The sequence below is a fragment of the Tamandua tetradactyla genome, chromosome 2, assembly GCF_023851605.1.
Source record: "Tamandua tetradactyla isolate mTamTet1 chromosome 2, mTamTet1.pri, whole genome shotgun sequence".
Taxonomy (NCBI): Eukaryota; Metazoa; Chordata; class Mammalia; order Pilosa; family Myrmecophagidae; genus Tamandua; species Tamandua tetradactyla.
Window position 1 is genome coordinate 121,681,321 of NC_135328.1, and position 12,863 is coordinate 121,694,183.

General features: G+C 41.7%; 1 protein-coding gene across 44 annotated transcripts in view; it reads left to right on the forward strand.

The window, feature by feature from the left end:
- The window catches only part of AOPEP (aminopeptidase O (putative)), a 489,538-nt gene that overhangs the window by 369,110 nt on the left and 107,565 nt on the right, over positions 1-12,863 (forward strand). For 2 of the 44 annotated variants that reach the window (XR_013170623.1, XR_013170624.1), the window contains exon 16: positions 4,347-11,006. The exons of the other annotated variants lie outside the window; for them this stretch is intronic. The gene's annotated coding sequence lies outside the window, so the exon portion shown is untranslated. The remainder of the gene's footprint in view (positions 1-4,346; positions 11,007-12,863) is intronic. 44 annotated transcript variants of the gene reach the window in all.

Below are 12,863 nucleotides of genomic sequence, written 5' to 3' on the forward strand. Positions count from 1 at the left end.
TCCTGAGGTCGACACAGTCCAGGCACAAGCCTCATCTCACCTCTTTTGATCCCTTATTCCCGTTTTTGGTGCTGCTCTCTCCTCCTGTCTGCCAACTCTGGAACGCTGTCGACTCTGGCGCCTTATTCTAAGTGTCCAATGTATCTGTGCCTTCTCTCCTCTTAGCTCCACAGTGCCCCTCACAGTGAGCCCTTCTCTCCTGCAAAGGGGACTCATCCACTTTCCCTCTGTCTTGTTTCTCTAGAGGTCTTTTATTTTTATTTACAATTTTTACTGATTTTTAAAAAAATTTTATTTTCTTTGTTTCACCTTTCTTTGATAGGAGATACGATAAATGGGTAGAATTAATAGACTTCTGTGCATCGGTGTAGGGGCTCCTCTCCATTTGTCAATGAGTCTTCACATTAAGAGAAGTCTTATGAACGTACAATTCCATACCTCAAAACTCCCCACTTCTTGAAAATGTAATATTAGGCTAATTACATGACAGTATAATTAATACTGTATAAATTTAACTTGCTTCCTGTGCCATTCACCAAAAAGTCATGTGCAAAATTTTTTACATTTAGAGATTGGGGCTTTAAATTGAGTCTGAGGAAAGAATCTGTGAATTACAGTACAGTTGTATGTATTTACTTTATTTTGTGACACTTCAGACATGAAAGTAGAGTATAAAATACATAATGATTCTACATACAGAAACAGTAAAAATCCTATTGTATAGCCAAAAGTTCAATACCCACAATTTCATTTGTGAGCAATTAAATTTGGTATACTATAAATAGAAATTTTAAAATACCAAATTACGTGGAAATATTTGCTTATCCCATTAGGGATTTAAATTTTTTTTTTTTATGTTGTTCTCTGTCCCTGCTCTGCTGTCAGCTTTGTTAGGCAATGAAGCCATTGTAATTAAGAAAATTGCTTTTTAAACGACACTCTGAGGACATGTCTCTGCATTGTCTTGTCTTCCATTAGAAGTTTGGTTCTAAGTTCAAACATTCATGTGGCTTTGTTCTCCCGTATATGTATTTAAAATCATGGGAGCTTTTAGTTATATTCAAAACATAATCATATTCTTATTTCTTGCTGAAAGCCAAGATGTAAGTAGCAGTTAATTCAGCTTTGTCCTTCTTATGCTTTTGGATATTAGTCTTAGACAGATGACTTCAGAAGGGGAATCCTTCACAAGGGAAAATAGAGCCAGACATCCATTGGTATACTTTGTTTTTTCCTCCTTCCTTGCAGTATAGATGTAATGGATAGAGTAGCATCAGTATAGCACAGGCCAGAATTGGTAAATGCAAGTTGTATTTGCACACAGATTGTACACATGAGAGAGTTTGAGACCATTATCCTTATAATTTGAGAATTTGAACTGTGACAGAAATGAGATGAGGGGTGAAGCTGAAACAGTTGGAAAGTAAAGATCAGCTTGTCTTATAACTCTACTTGAATATCATTGATTTTTCCCTTAAGTCACATACCATGTCCAGTTTTGATGTGGGCTAAAGCCACTGGTTGGGAAGGTTCTCATGTTTTCAGTGGGGAAATGTTGAAACCGTTGTGCTTCCATTTCTGACTAGATGACAATCTTTGATTTGGCCTAAGCCACACTGACATAAAAGCAGAAATTGTTTGGATTATGTAAAACAAATCTCTGAAAAGGGGAGATTGAAAAGAAGGCCTTGCTGAAATTCTCTCTACTGGCTGGATTGGATTGGTGGGTATGCCACTGGCTTTGTTACAAATCTAGGAGAGAAGTGGGAAAACATCCTGTATACACTTAGCGTTTCATTTAGTAATACGGAAGAAGAACATTTCAACACTAATCACACACCACTTTTCCCTTAAAGCTGGGCATTAATTGTTGGCATGTTTGAAAAAACTGCCCCTATTATTTACCATTCTGTAGGAGGAGCCAGTAATTCAACTTCAGGGCCAGTTGGTTCATCTTGAAGATCTAAAGGTAGGTATCCAGCCGATGAAAGAAACAGTGCTCTGGTATCTCTAAGAATTGCATTTGTACTAGTGATTTGCTCTTTTAAAAACGAACCCAGGGTGCACGGGTAGTTCAGCGGTTAGAAAGCCTGCCTTCTATACGGCAGTCCCGGGTTCAATTCCCGGACCATGCAAACCACCCCCCTCCGAGAAAAAGAACCCATTTGGTACCAGATTCAGATCATTTTTTTTCCTTTTTTTTTCTTTTTGTATGCTGTATGGCAGGGGTCACATTTCATTCTTTTTCCGTGTGAGTACACTGTTATTGCAGCACCATTTGTTGAATTTTTGTTTGGATTTTTTGTTTGTTTGGAAAGCGCATGGGCCAGGAATTGAACGCGGGTCTCCTGCGTGGCAGGCGAAAATTCTACCACTAAACTGCCCTAGCACCCCCTCAGGTAATTTTTTAAAAACAAAAATTGCTGCTGCTTGGCATGTCTCATCGTGGTTAGAAGGCCCCTACCCTCTCCCATCCCCACCCTCCTGCACTGCTCAGATTCACCTCCCCAGGTGCTTTCAGATGCTGCCCCTGGAGAATGGGTAGGGAGTGGTGATTACAGATCCCAGAGAGTTCCTATGATAGTAGTCACACTGCATTTTCTTGAATAAAAAAGATCATACAAATTTTTGTATTTTAAACCTCTCCAGATTTTTGCTGCTGTGTTGAGGGGTCCTCTGTAATGGTTTCTGAGTGCTTGTGCATGATTGTATCTGCTCAAGCTTAAGCTTGAGGGCACTTGGAATCTTTGAGAAACCTTGCTTGCTTTTCTAAGATCTTACTACTGATTTCTCAGAATGATATTTAAAAAAATTTTTGAAAGTATGAAAATAAAAAAACTTTTCTTTTGGAAGGTGTATTTCATGAAGATGGAATTTCCTACTTGCTTTTAATCATTGTTGGTGGGGAAAAAAATCCTAAATTTTAAATAACTGTTGTAAGAGTAACAGCCCTTAAAAATACAAGAATCATAATGAAGGGGAGAGGAATGGTCTTTTATCCTTTTAAAGGTGTTTAATCCTTTTTTAAAGGATCGCCTTACTCCCTAATTATCTTAAATATCTGCCATGATATAAAATATGTATTCACTTGCTCTTGAAAAACAAAAGCATGGCATTGCATTCCTTTCAGCAAATGTCAGAATGGATCGGGATTTTTTATTTTTTAACGGTGGGGAGAAAAGCATTGTTTGTTCCAAATATCGCCAAGCCTGGCATGACGGCAAGAGCCGAGGGGCAGCTGTGTCCGGGAGCACCACATCCAAGACGTTGCCAGTGAAGCCACCACAGTGGGCCTCTGGCTTTCAGTAGCCCTTGGACATTGTCTGTCTATCCAATCCCAGTCCTCCCTTCATCTCTTGATGTTGCAGTTACCACGAGATCAGATGCTCACTGTGATTTGGCAATTTGTGAATTCTCATTGTACCACTTGCAGAAAGTGATCAAATCAATTGGAACATTTCATTCAAAGCAGGTAAGTTGCTGTTTAGTGAGAACCTCACAGAATATGAGCACCTATATGAAAATTACAAGTGTCTTTGGCCTAAGAGTAGGCATGAAAATGGTATGGAACAAACAAATGGAGCCTTCAGTGATTTTTTTTTTTAACAAAAAGGCCTCAAAGTCGTGTTGGTAGTTTGGTTATAAATAAATATTCCATGAAGTTTCAGGACTAATATCTTCTTGAATCCACCTTTAATGTGACAAGAGAAAAAAAGAGATTTTCTTTATCAGCCCCATATCATTTAAAGAATTCTTTCTTAAGTCATCCTTTGTTTATTTTAACCAGAAAGCTGGTCAGAGTTCATGGATAGAAAACGATAGGCTGTGCAGAAAACCATGAAAAACATCTTTGTCATTGACACCTAAAATTCATTGTCAAAAGTATTGCCACATTTAGTCACAGGAGATGAGTAGGGTTTTATTGCTTGAGATTATGGTATAAAAGCACAGTAACTTGCACACCAAAGTGCACTGAATTCAGGTGTCTTCCAGGGATTTTAGCTTTCATTTCCCCTGTGGGTTATTCACGTGTGCAGGATATAAAGCAAAACCCTTGTTCTGGTCATAGTTTCTCCTAGAAGGTTGCTGCAGGACTTAGGAAAGAACGTTTTTGGAGAAGTGAAAGGGCCTCTTTGCTAGAATGAAAAGGGAAAGCCCTGAAGCACTAGTCATTCCTCTTGAGCCACTCTCTACAAGCCATCGACACTCCTCTGGGGAAGGGCAGTGTTTATTCCTGAAGAACTACAGTAACATTATAAGTGATTTATCTAGATAATGTTGCGCATTGCCTGTCAGAACAAGCTGAATTCCTGAGGGTTTATCGGGCCTCACTTTCTGATTCACAGTGGTCCTGCCCAGCTTTACCGCTTGAGCTCACCATTTACAAACCATGACCATGAATGTGATGACGTGACTGGAAGCATTGGCATCTCAAACATGCTCGATATATGCAGAGCTCTTCAGGTGGAAGTTATGCAGTGCGGGGCATGCCTTTCGACATTCCATCTGTCTATCAGTCCATCCTTGCCCTGTGCAAAGTAACTTCTCCGCCGCTAACGCCTGCGTCCCGAATCAAAAGTTATATAATATGCTCCTGCTGCAGGAGAAGGGGCATATGCTTTCTGAAGAACGAAGTGCAGTTCAGCAGGATGAAGAAAAAAGCACTGATTTATCTTCAGTTAAACCCAAAGTGTTGGTATAACTAAACCGAATTCCCTGGAAAACCAGAAAGCTTCGATCTTGAATGATGGGGGAGGTCAGGAATGAGCCCAACTCAGACTTTAGTTGGGAAAACATGTTGTTTTCCAGCAGCTGGCAACTTAGCATGCATCAAGTTGTTAATCCTTCCATACTTTGGTTTCTAGGCAACTTGCACAAATTTTAAATCTGAATATAAAACACATTCTCATACAAACACACACACACACACCGCAAAACGAATAAAGTGACAAAAAGCCCTGTTTGCCGCAGCCCTTGGTAACTACAGCAAACAAATCCAGGCTACTACCTATCTCTTTAGAGATTCTGATGGTTAAATCTAGAAAATGAAAACAAAGCAGCTGTAAATTGCTCCTTTTGTTGCAAAATGATGAATATTTCTACAATGCAAGAAGATCCTGTATAATCTGCCCTTAAGGTCTCTTGGGCGATCTCTTTGTGGGGATGACTTGTATTGGGAAGGGGAACGTCTCTTCCTATATTTTTATCCGTTGTATCTTGCTAAGGGCCCCACAGTCATTTCCTGAGTATTGGCTTTCTTGGCCGTCCCTAGTTATCTTTTTCTGTAGAAGTTCTCGGGACTTCATGTAAAAAGTCCAGGCTGCTTCCGAGTGGACATATCCAACCGGTGGGGCCTCCATCCACTTCACCCAGGAAGGAGAGGATGGAGGCAGTGCCAAAGTTGGTAGGCCTCAATCTCTTTTTGGAGATTTGGCTGTGAAGACAAACTCGGTGAGCTTACAGATGAGGCAGATTAATAGAGTTGCCAGCATTTAGTTGGTGGTCTAAATGATCTTGTTAGACCAGCCACTGTTTCGATTCACGACAAGGGTCACTGTGGATCTACTGGGTGAACAGTAGTCATAGTGCTTTCCTGCTTTTAAGTATGCTACAGTACAGTGGCAGAGGGGACTAGGATGGAAGCTGCTAGACCGCAGTATACATACAGTCTGCAGCTAGTGGGACAGGGCCCATTTGAGAAAGGTCCAAGTAAAAGTGATACTGTGAGGCTTAAAAATTAAGACCTACAAGAAAAGTTTAAAGAAAATGGGTTTGTTCAGTCTAGAAGAACAGAGTTTTCGGCTCTGAGGGTCAGCTGGCACAGTGAGGGGACGCTAGCCTGAGAGAGGGCCCCAGGGTGCTAGCCTCTGTGCCTCTAGTCCAGTCACCCAGCCTCTGGCTTAGAGGAGACCAGACATCTGACAGTCTTCACATCCACCTTCCTGGACCCAAAGAATGCATTCACAAGGTACTCTTTATTTTCACAGAGCAAAAGCTGAGTAACTTAAATTGCACTGGCGGGCTTAGCAATGATATTTTTGCAAATAAATCCGTATTAAACATACTGCAATACTAATAGGAACCATTAATAGATTTCTGTATTATTATTTTTTATGGCTATTTTCAGTGCCCATTATTCATGGTTTAGCTAAAACCTGGATCACAATTTCAAATAAGTCCTGCCCTATAATCAAAGGTATTTTCTCTCAAAAGCTTTGGGACAAGCTGTATAAACAGAAACAATTTATGAGGTTGCTAATTTGTTTATCCTTGCTACGGACATCGTGTTTGTTTAGTCAGCCCTTCGTTTTTCATGCTATTAATTTTAAGAAATCTTTAAAATAGTCACTGGAATTCTTTACTGTCAAGAACAATGATTTGTGATGGGTGACTAAATATGATTGCTGAAATTTTATTTTTTTATTCTTAGCGTTTGTAAAAACAGTTTTTAGGATGTTACGATCTGGTAGCTGTTGAATGATTGATATATTTCCTTTTACCACAGAACTAAAGTGTGTTGAAGATCCTGCTTTAATTCTGGGTATATACTAGGAGTCACATTTAGGAGGAACTAAAAGATGATAGTAGGAAAGCACAGGCCTTGTTAGTCCCCCTTCACCCATGAGCAGGAAGAGGTTGGAGAGTGATTTCCTCTCGGTCTCAGGGAACCTCAGTCGGAGAGAAAGGAGCCCACTGCCAGGTGACTTCAGGCCGCTGCTTCCCCCAGCCCCTTCCCACTGGCTTGTGCCTACATCTTTAGGAACAATTGCCCACATAAAGTCAAACAGCCATTACTTTCCTGTCCTTTGTCACATTTAATGTCCAGCCTCTCTGTTCTGCTTTTAGTTTTCCCATTTAGAGTTACATCGCTACTGGGAACAGTTTTCTGAGAACTAGAGATGAAGGAGGGCCGTATATCATAGTGAGCAATTCTCCCAATAAAGTGGATAATCAAACAGAAACCCAAGTTTAGCTTCCAGCCTTAGAATCTTTGTAAGGCGACATCCTAACAACCTTTCTTGGGCACGGTGTCCCAGGTGCATCTTATCTTAGGCTGCCTCCCTCCACTGGAGGCTCCATTGTTTTCCAGCTCTTTCCATCCCTGAGATTAAGGAGAGCAGGGAGATCTCTATCCTCCCTCCTCTTCCTCACTTCTTTCTGACAAGAAACTCAGCCCCTGGTGATGAGGACAGGTTTACCCAGACTTCCCACGGTGGTGTGTCCTGCACTTGACAGGACAGCTCTCCCCCTCACCCCCAGCACCCTCCCTCTCTCACAGTGGTGCAGAATCTTAACTTCGAATGATTCCAGCTCCTCTCATGCCTTTTCAGCTCCACATACAGTAATGTCAAATGATAGCCAATGATATATTTTTTTAAACACTGATATAAGTGAGGAATAATGTGAGAAATGATTTCTCTGGTATAAGACTTGACAAAGAATGACCGTTCGTTCCTCAATGGAGTGCTTACCTGGTTAATTGTTTGCCTTTGGAAAATTTAAATGTGAACTTTGGGAAACATCATAACCAGGCAGTTCCACAACAAAGCTTGGAGTCTCTGCACTACGAAGAGAAGACATAGGTTTTCATCTTGTGGAATGTGGATTGTGATAAATAATAGGCTTCAACCGTTTTTCCATTTCTTTTACCACTTAGACATTTTGTCAGGCTTCTCAAACCGAAAGGCTCTTGTGCCATTCAGAAACTCAACTCAGTGTAAAATATGTGAGTGAAATATTTGGGGACAAAAGGTGACCCCTTTAACAGTGATAGCTTATGTTTTAAGCAGTATAGGAAATAGCCTCACAAAGAGATAATTGGTGCTAGAAAAATAGAGAATCAGGGAAACTAATCAGAAGTAAGCTTGCCTTTCACATCATTTATGTAGTAATGTAAACTTCGGATACAGCCAGATTGCAATTGCAGTACTGCGTATGCAGAGTTCATGGTGTGTGCATGTGTGTTTGGGGCGGGGGGAGTGATGCTTAAAAAAAGTACAGTAAACCAGGCTGTGATCTCACCATATGTGTTGAATTGAACACAACTCTTCTGCATTTAATGAAGACTTTAGCCTTTAGGGGTAAATAAAACATCACTAAACAAGGATGGCCTGAATATTTTTTACTGGCTGTAATAATTAAAGCCATGAAAAAGGTGGTGGGGTTATGTTACTTATTAACTTGAATCACTCTTAGATTTGATCAAGACGTAGTTGCCCGTGGCGCTTTGTTTCATGTTTGTCCTTTGTTTCGTTGACATGCTTTGCCCTGGCCTCTGTGGCCCTATAAAAGCAGCGAAGCAGTTAGAGAGCCAGGCACCAAAGGGCTTTTTTACCAGACCCTCCATCCACTTGCCTTCTCATCTCAGCCCACTCAATCCATCATACTTTTCAGACTCTAAAATTGAGCTTGGAAATCACCTATTAAATTGTGTATTTGGGAGTTGAAGGAAGGTATGGAAGAAAGCTTTCCTTAGAATAAAGCTGAATTCAGGGATGTTCTTATTTTCTTCACATGTTGAACCAAACAAGAAGCAGTGAGACTGATTCTAAAAGTAACATGAACTTCAGCTTAATGTATTAGTTTCCTGTTGCTGCTATAACAAGTTAACACAAACTCAATGTTGCCTTCCTCTCTGGAGGCTTTAGGGTAGAATCATTTCTTGTCTCTTCCAGCTTCTGAAGGCTTCCTGCCTTTCTTGGCTTATGGTCCCCTTCCTCATCTTCATCAGAAATGCTGGGCCCGTCCTTCTCACGCTGCCATTTCTCTGGCTCTCTCCCTCCTGTCTTCCACGTCCATTTATAAGGATTCCTGCGATTACTGGGCCCACCTGGATAATCCAGGATAATCTTGACCCCATCTTGAGGTCATCTGATGAGCAACCTTAATTCCACATTCACAGGTTGCAGGGATTAGGATTTGGGCATAATTGGGTCCTATTATTCTTCCTACCACCCCAGAAAGTGTTAACTTAAGGAGTAGTGAATTTGGGCAATCACAGGGTTGGGTAGATGACAGATGCAGGGTGTGGTATTACAAGTGGTTTCTTAGTGGCTTTTTAGCTTCTTCTTACAACTTCTTATAACTTCTGTCAGGAAAAATGCATATATATATATTTTTTGAGTTATATATGCAGATAGACACATGCATAGGCTATAACATGGTACAAAAAAAAGTCATTTGTTTTATTAGCTTAAACAGGGTTTTATTTATAATAACTAACGTGCGAACTATTGAATATAAAAAGAGACATTTTAAGTGTGATATGACACATTTATAATTTTAGTTTGGGGGAAATTGGCATTTCTCTATTCAAGAGAATGATCCTACTATTAAAAATACTAGTAAAAATAATTGGATTAATCATTTTTTTCTGAGATTTTGTTTGTTTGCTATCGTTTGTTTTTATTAACACTTAACTCCATAGGAAAACTTCCAATAAAAATAATACTCTGTTTTTAACACTATAAAACATCCTTTCTTGGTGCACACATCTATAAAATCTTTACATAGTTTTAATTGCTGTGTACATGTTGTGTGTTAAGTGACTTGACTTTTCTGTATCACCCTACCCCAGGCATCTCTTTTAAGGTTGTGGGTAATGTCTGCAAGGCCATTACGAAGTCACCTGAGATAACAGATGTGAGAAAGTTCTCTGGAAGAACGGCACCGTCTGCATTTGCATAAAGCAGAGCAGTGGTGGTTAAGCTGTCATCAGCTTCCTGATAGAAAATGTCCCTGAAATAGATATGACATTTACCTGTAATGGCTTCTTTGCCTGTGAAATTAATGGTGTAAAGCTTTTTAAAAGTATATCATCTTTGAATTTTTTTCCATTTAAAGTTGATCCTATTTTAACAATTTTTCATCTCTTCGTTGCTAAGAATCAGTGCTAATGGGCACAAGATTGAAACTTTGATCCTGCTACAAGACAGGTTACATTAATTCAAAATCGGCTGTGCTGGGGTTAGATTCCAGGCTTTGAAAGAGCTGGGAAATAAAAGCATCGTGCACAGCAGCACTAAAATAATTCTGTTATATGGCAGAATAGGATAATTGCCATAAGAACACTAAATGGGAATGAATGACAGAATAAAGGCCAGGAAGCAAAAATTGCGCCTGGAGGAGTGAGCCTGGGGATTCTTGAAAATGGTGTCCCTTGAAAAGTGGTTAGAGCAAGAACGAGAGGACATTCCTGGCAGAGGCGCTTGTATTTGGCAACTAAGGTAGGTCTGACTGCAAAAAAGGTTTGTTGAAGAATTAAGGAGAGGATTGTAAAGCTGGTTAGGGACAAGAAATACACAGGAAAACCGTTGTTTCAATCTACAAACAGAAGAGTTGTGTTTAAGGAAACTCACCTGCCGCCAGCAGCAAAGTGGGTTTCTAATCCAAGCCCTGGCAACCAGGCGGTCATGAGGAAGCCCTAGAGAGGGGCGCTGGAAATGGGCTGGAGCGAGGACAACCGGAATTGTTTGGCACTTGTGCATTTGGAAGTTGCGTTTGGTAGCCTCACCGGTTGCATCTTTCAGCCCACACATCTCGGACTGGGCAGTTAACTGGTCTCTAAGGAGCATGGGGGAGGAGGGAGGACCGTGGTAAATTCGCTCCCAGGAGCAAAGGGTGTCCTTAGGAAGAAAGGGCGTCAATGCAGGTGCTAGGTATTCCCTGACACCCTTGAGAGTTGGGTCATGTTTTTATAGATGAGAATACAGTCGCAAAACTTGTGCCCAAGGTTTCTAAGTGAATAGTGAGGCGGGATTAGACCTGAGTTCCTGGTGAGTCGTCAGCCGAAAGTGTCCCTAGTGCCTGCTATTTGTGTTCAGAGGAAAGGACTTTTTTTTTTTTTTAAGAAGGGGAGGTCTGTCGCGTGCATCTGGCAGGACCCGCGCGCTGGGCGGTGTAGCGTGCGGTGCGGGGAGTCACGCGCAGTCTCAACGAACTTCAGTTTCTTCGTTAACTGCACTCCTTTACTGGGGGACGCCGGGTGTCCTCGGCCCGCGCGGCAGGTATGTGGCTGAGTGCGGGACCAGGACGACGCCCTTCCTGGGTGCCGCGATCTGTCCGGAGGCTCCCTGGGCGCGCGAGTCTGGTTCCCTGTCTCCTCACGCCGTCGTGGGCTCGGTCGGCGCGCCCTCGGCCCGCTCACTCGCACCCGGGACTCCCTGGCTGCTGGCCGGGCCGGCCCTGCTCTGCCCTCCCGCACTCACGGGCGTGGCGGACATTAGCCGGGCGGTGTCCTGAGAGGGGCCGGACGTGGAGAACGAAAACGCCCGGTGAGGTCCCAGGGCAAAAGGAATCGCTTCGTTAATGCTTTTTTTGTGTTAGATATAAGGCCCGGCTTTTGGAGCCAGGCTTCTGGACACACGTGGGGTTCCTTAAATACCTTCGCGCTCCCCCATCCCCCACCTCGCACCTCCCCCCCTCCCCGCCACCTTCCCCGAGGGGACGTCCGCGCCTTCCTCTGGTGGGGATGCTGGTGGCTCCGTCCTTTCTGCGAAAGGCTTTTTTAATATTCGGGGACCCCAAGTCTCGACTTTCGGAACGGGACTTACTCTTTTCAAGACTGGTTGTACAACGACAGTCCCTCTCTTAAAGAGCTAGGTATTTTGCCTTCGTACCTTTGATTTGGGTCATTCTTTGCATTCAGAGATGACATGCTCCGGGGACAAATGTCGGTGTAGTTCAGTTCACTTCACTAACTTGAAGTTAGTTGAGACCGGGAAGGAAGACTAGATTTAGGACAGCATCGCCCAGCGGGCCCCTGCGGAATTGTTGGTGACGTTTGCCGATTTGTCTGTGAAAGGCCTTGGGAAGGTGTTGCCGCCTTTGCAAGAGGGAAGGAGCGCGGAATGGTGCGCAGATGGTCCCAGCATTGCTAGCCAGAGGAGGAGTGGGGTCGGGTTAGGGAAAAAATGGAGGCAAACGTTTCCCAGATAGAGTTTCTTAAAAAAAATTTTAAAAATTAAAAATTCTTTTGCCATGAGGCAGGATCAAGGATTTGGCTTTCAAAAGGGAAATAGTAAGTTTAAACAAATACTATTGGAATCAATGATAAGAACAGTTGGTGATGTTGGCAAGAACTGTTTATCATAAAGGGAGATAACTTTGAAGACAGAATATGGTTTATGTGATATTTTAAGGCTTGCCCTCTACCTTTCAATTTAAAGCAAAATTGCAAATTTGGCCAACAGCTTAACAGGCCACATTTGGCTTTGAAAAATAAATGCTAATAAAAAATAAAATAAAAAAATAAATGCTAGGGTGGTGCGATGGTGGCTCAGTGTCAGAATTCTTGCCTGCCATGCCAGGGACCCGCGTTCTAGTTCCGAGGCCTGCCCATGCAAAATAAAAAAGGAAAAGAAAGAAAAAAATAAATGCTGAAATGAACAGTTTGCTTGAGTAATGAAGCTGATAGTAATATGGGTCCTTGCTTGGCTGTTTACTTTCACAAAACATTTTGGTGTATTCTGTAATATTTCCTTATTCTAGCTGCCTCTCATAGCAGAACATTTGTTTATTATCTGAAGTAAATATCATGGATATTTTTCAAACTGAAAAATACTTTTAAAAAAATTCTAATGTTATTTCACAACATGCATATGAAGCTTATTAACATTCTTAACATTTAAAGAGAGGTGTCTTGTCTGGTCAGAGAGTTGACTTAGCTAACAAAGACTTTAAGGCTATTTCTAAACCTTGACTTATGGGGAATTTTGGAAGGATAGGTTTTGGCTATATTTTCACCAAAGGAGCTTTTTCAACCCTTTGCTCATTTGCTCACTGTATTGATTTTACTTGCAGAATAAGTATTTGGGAGTCCTTTCCAGGCACCGGATTTTATTAGTTTATGATTGCACTTATAG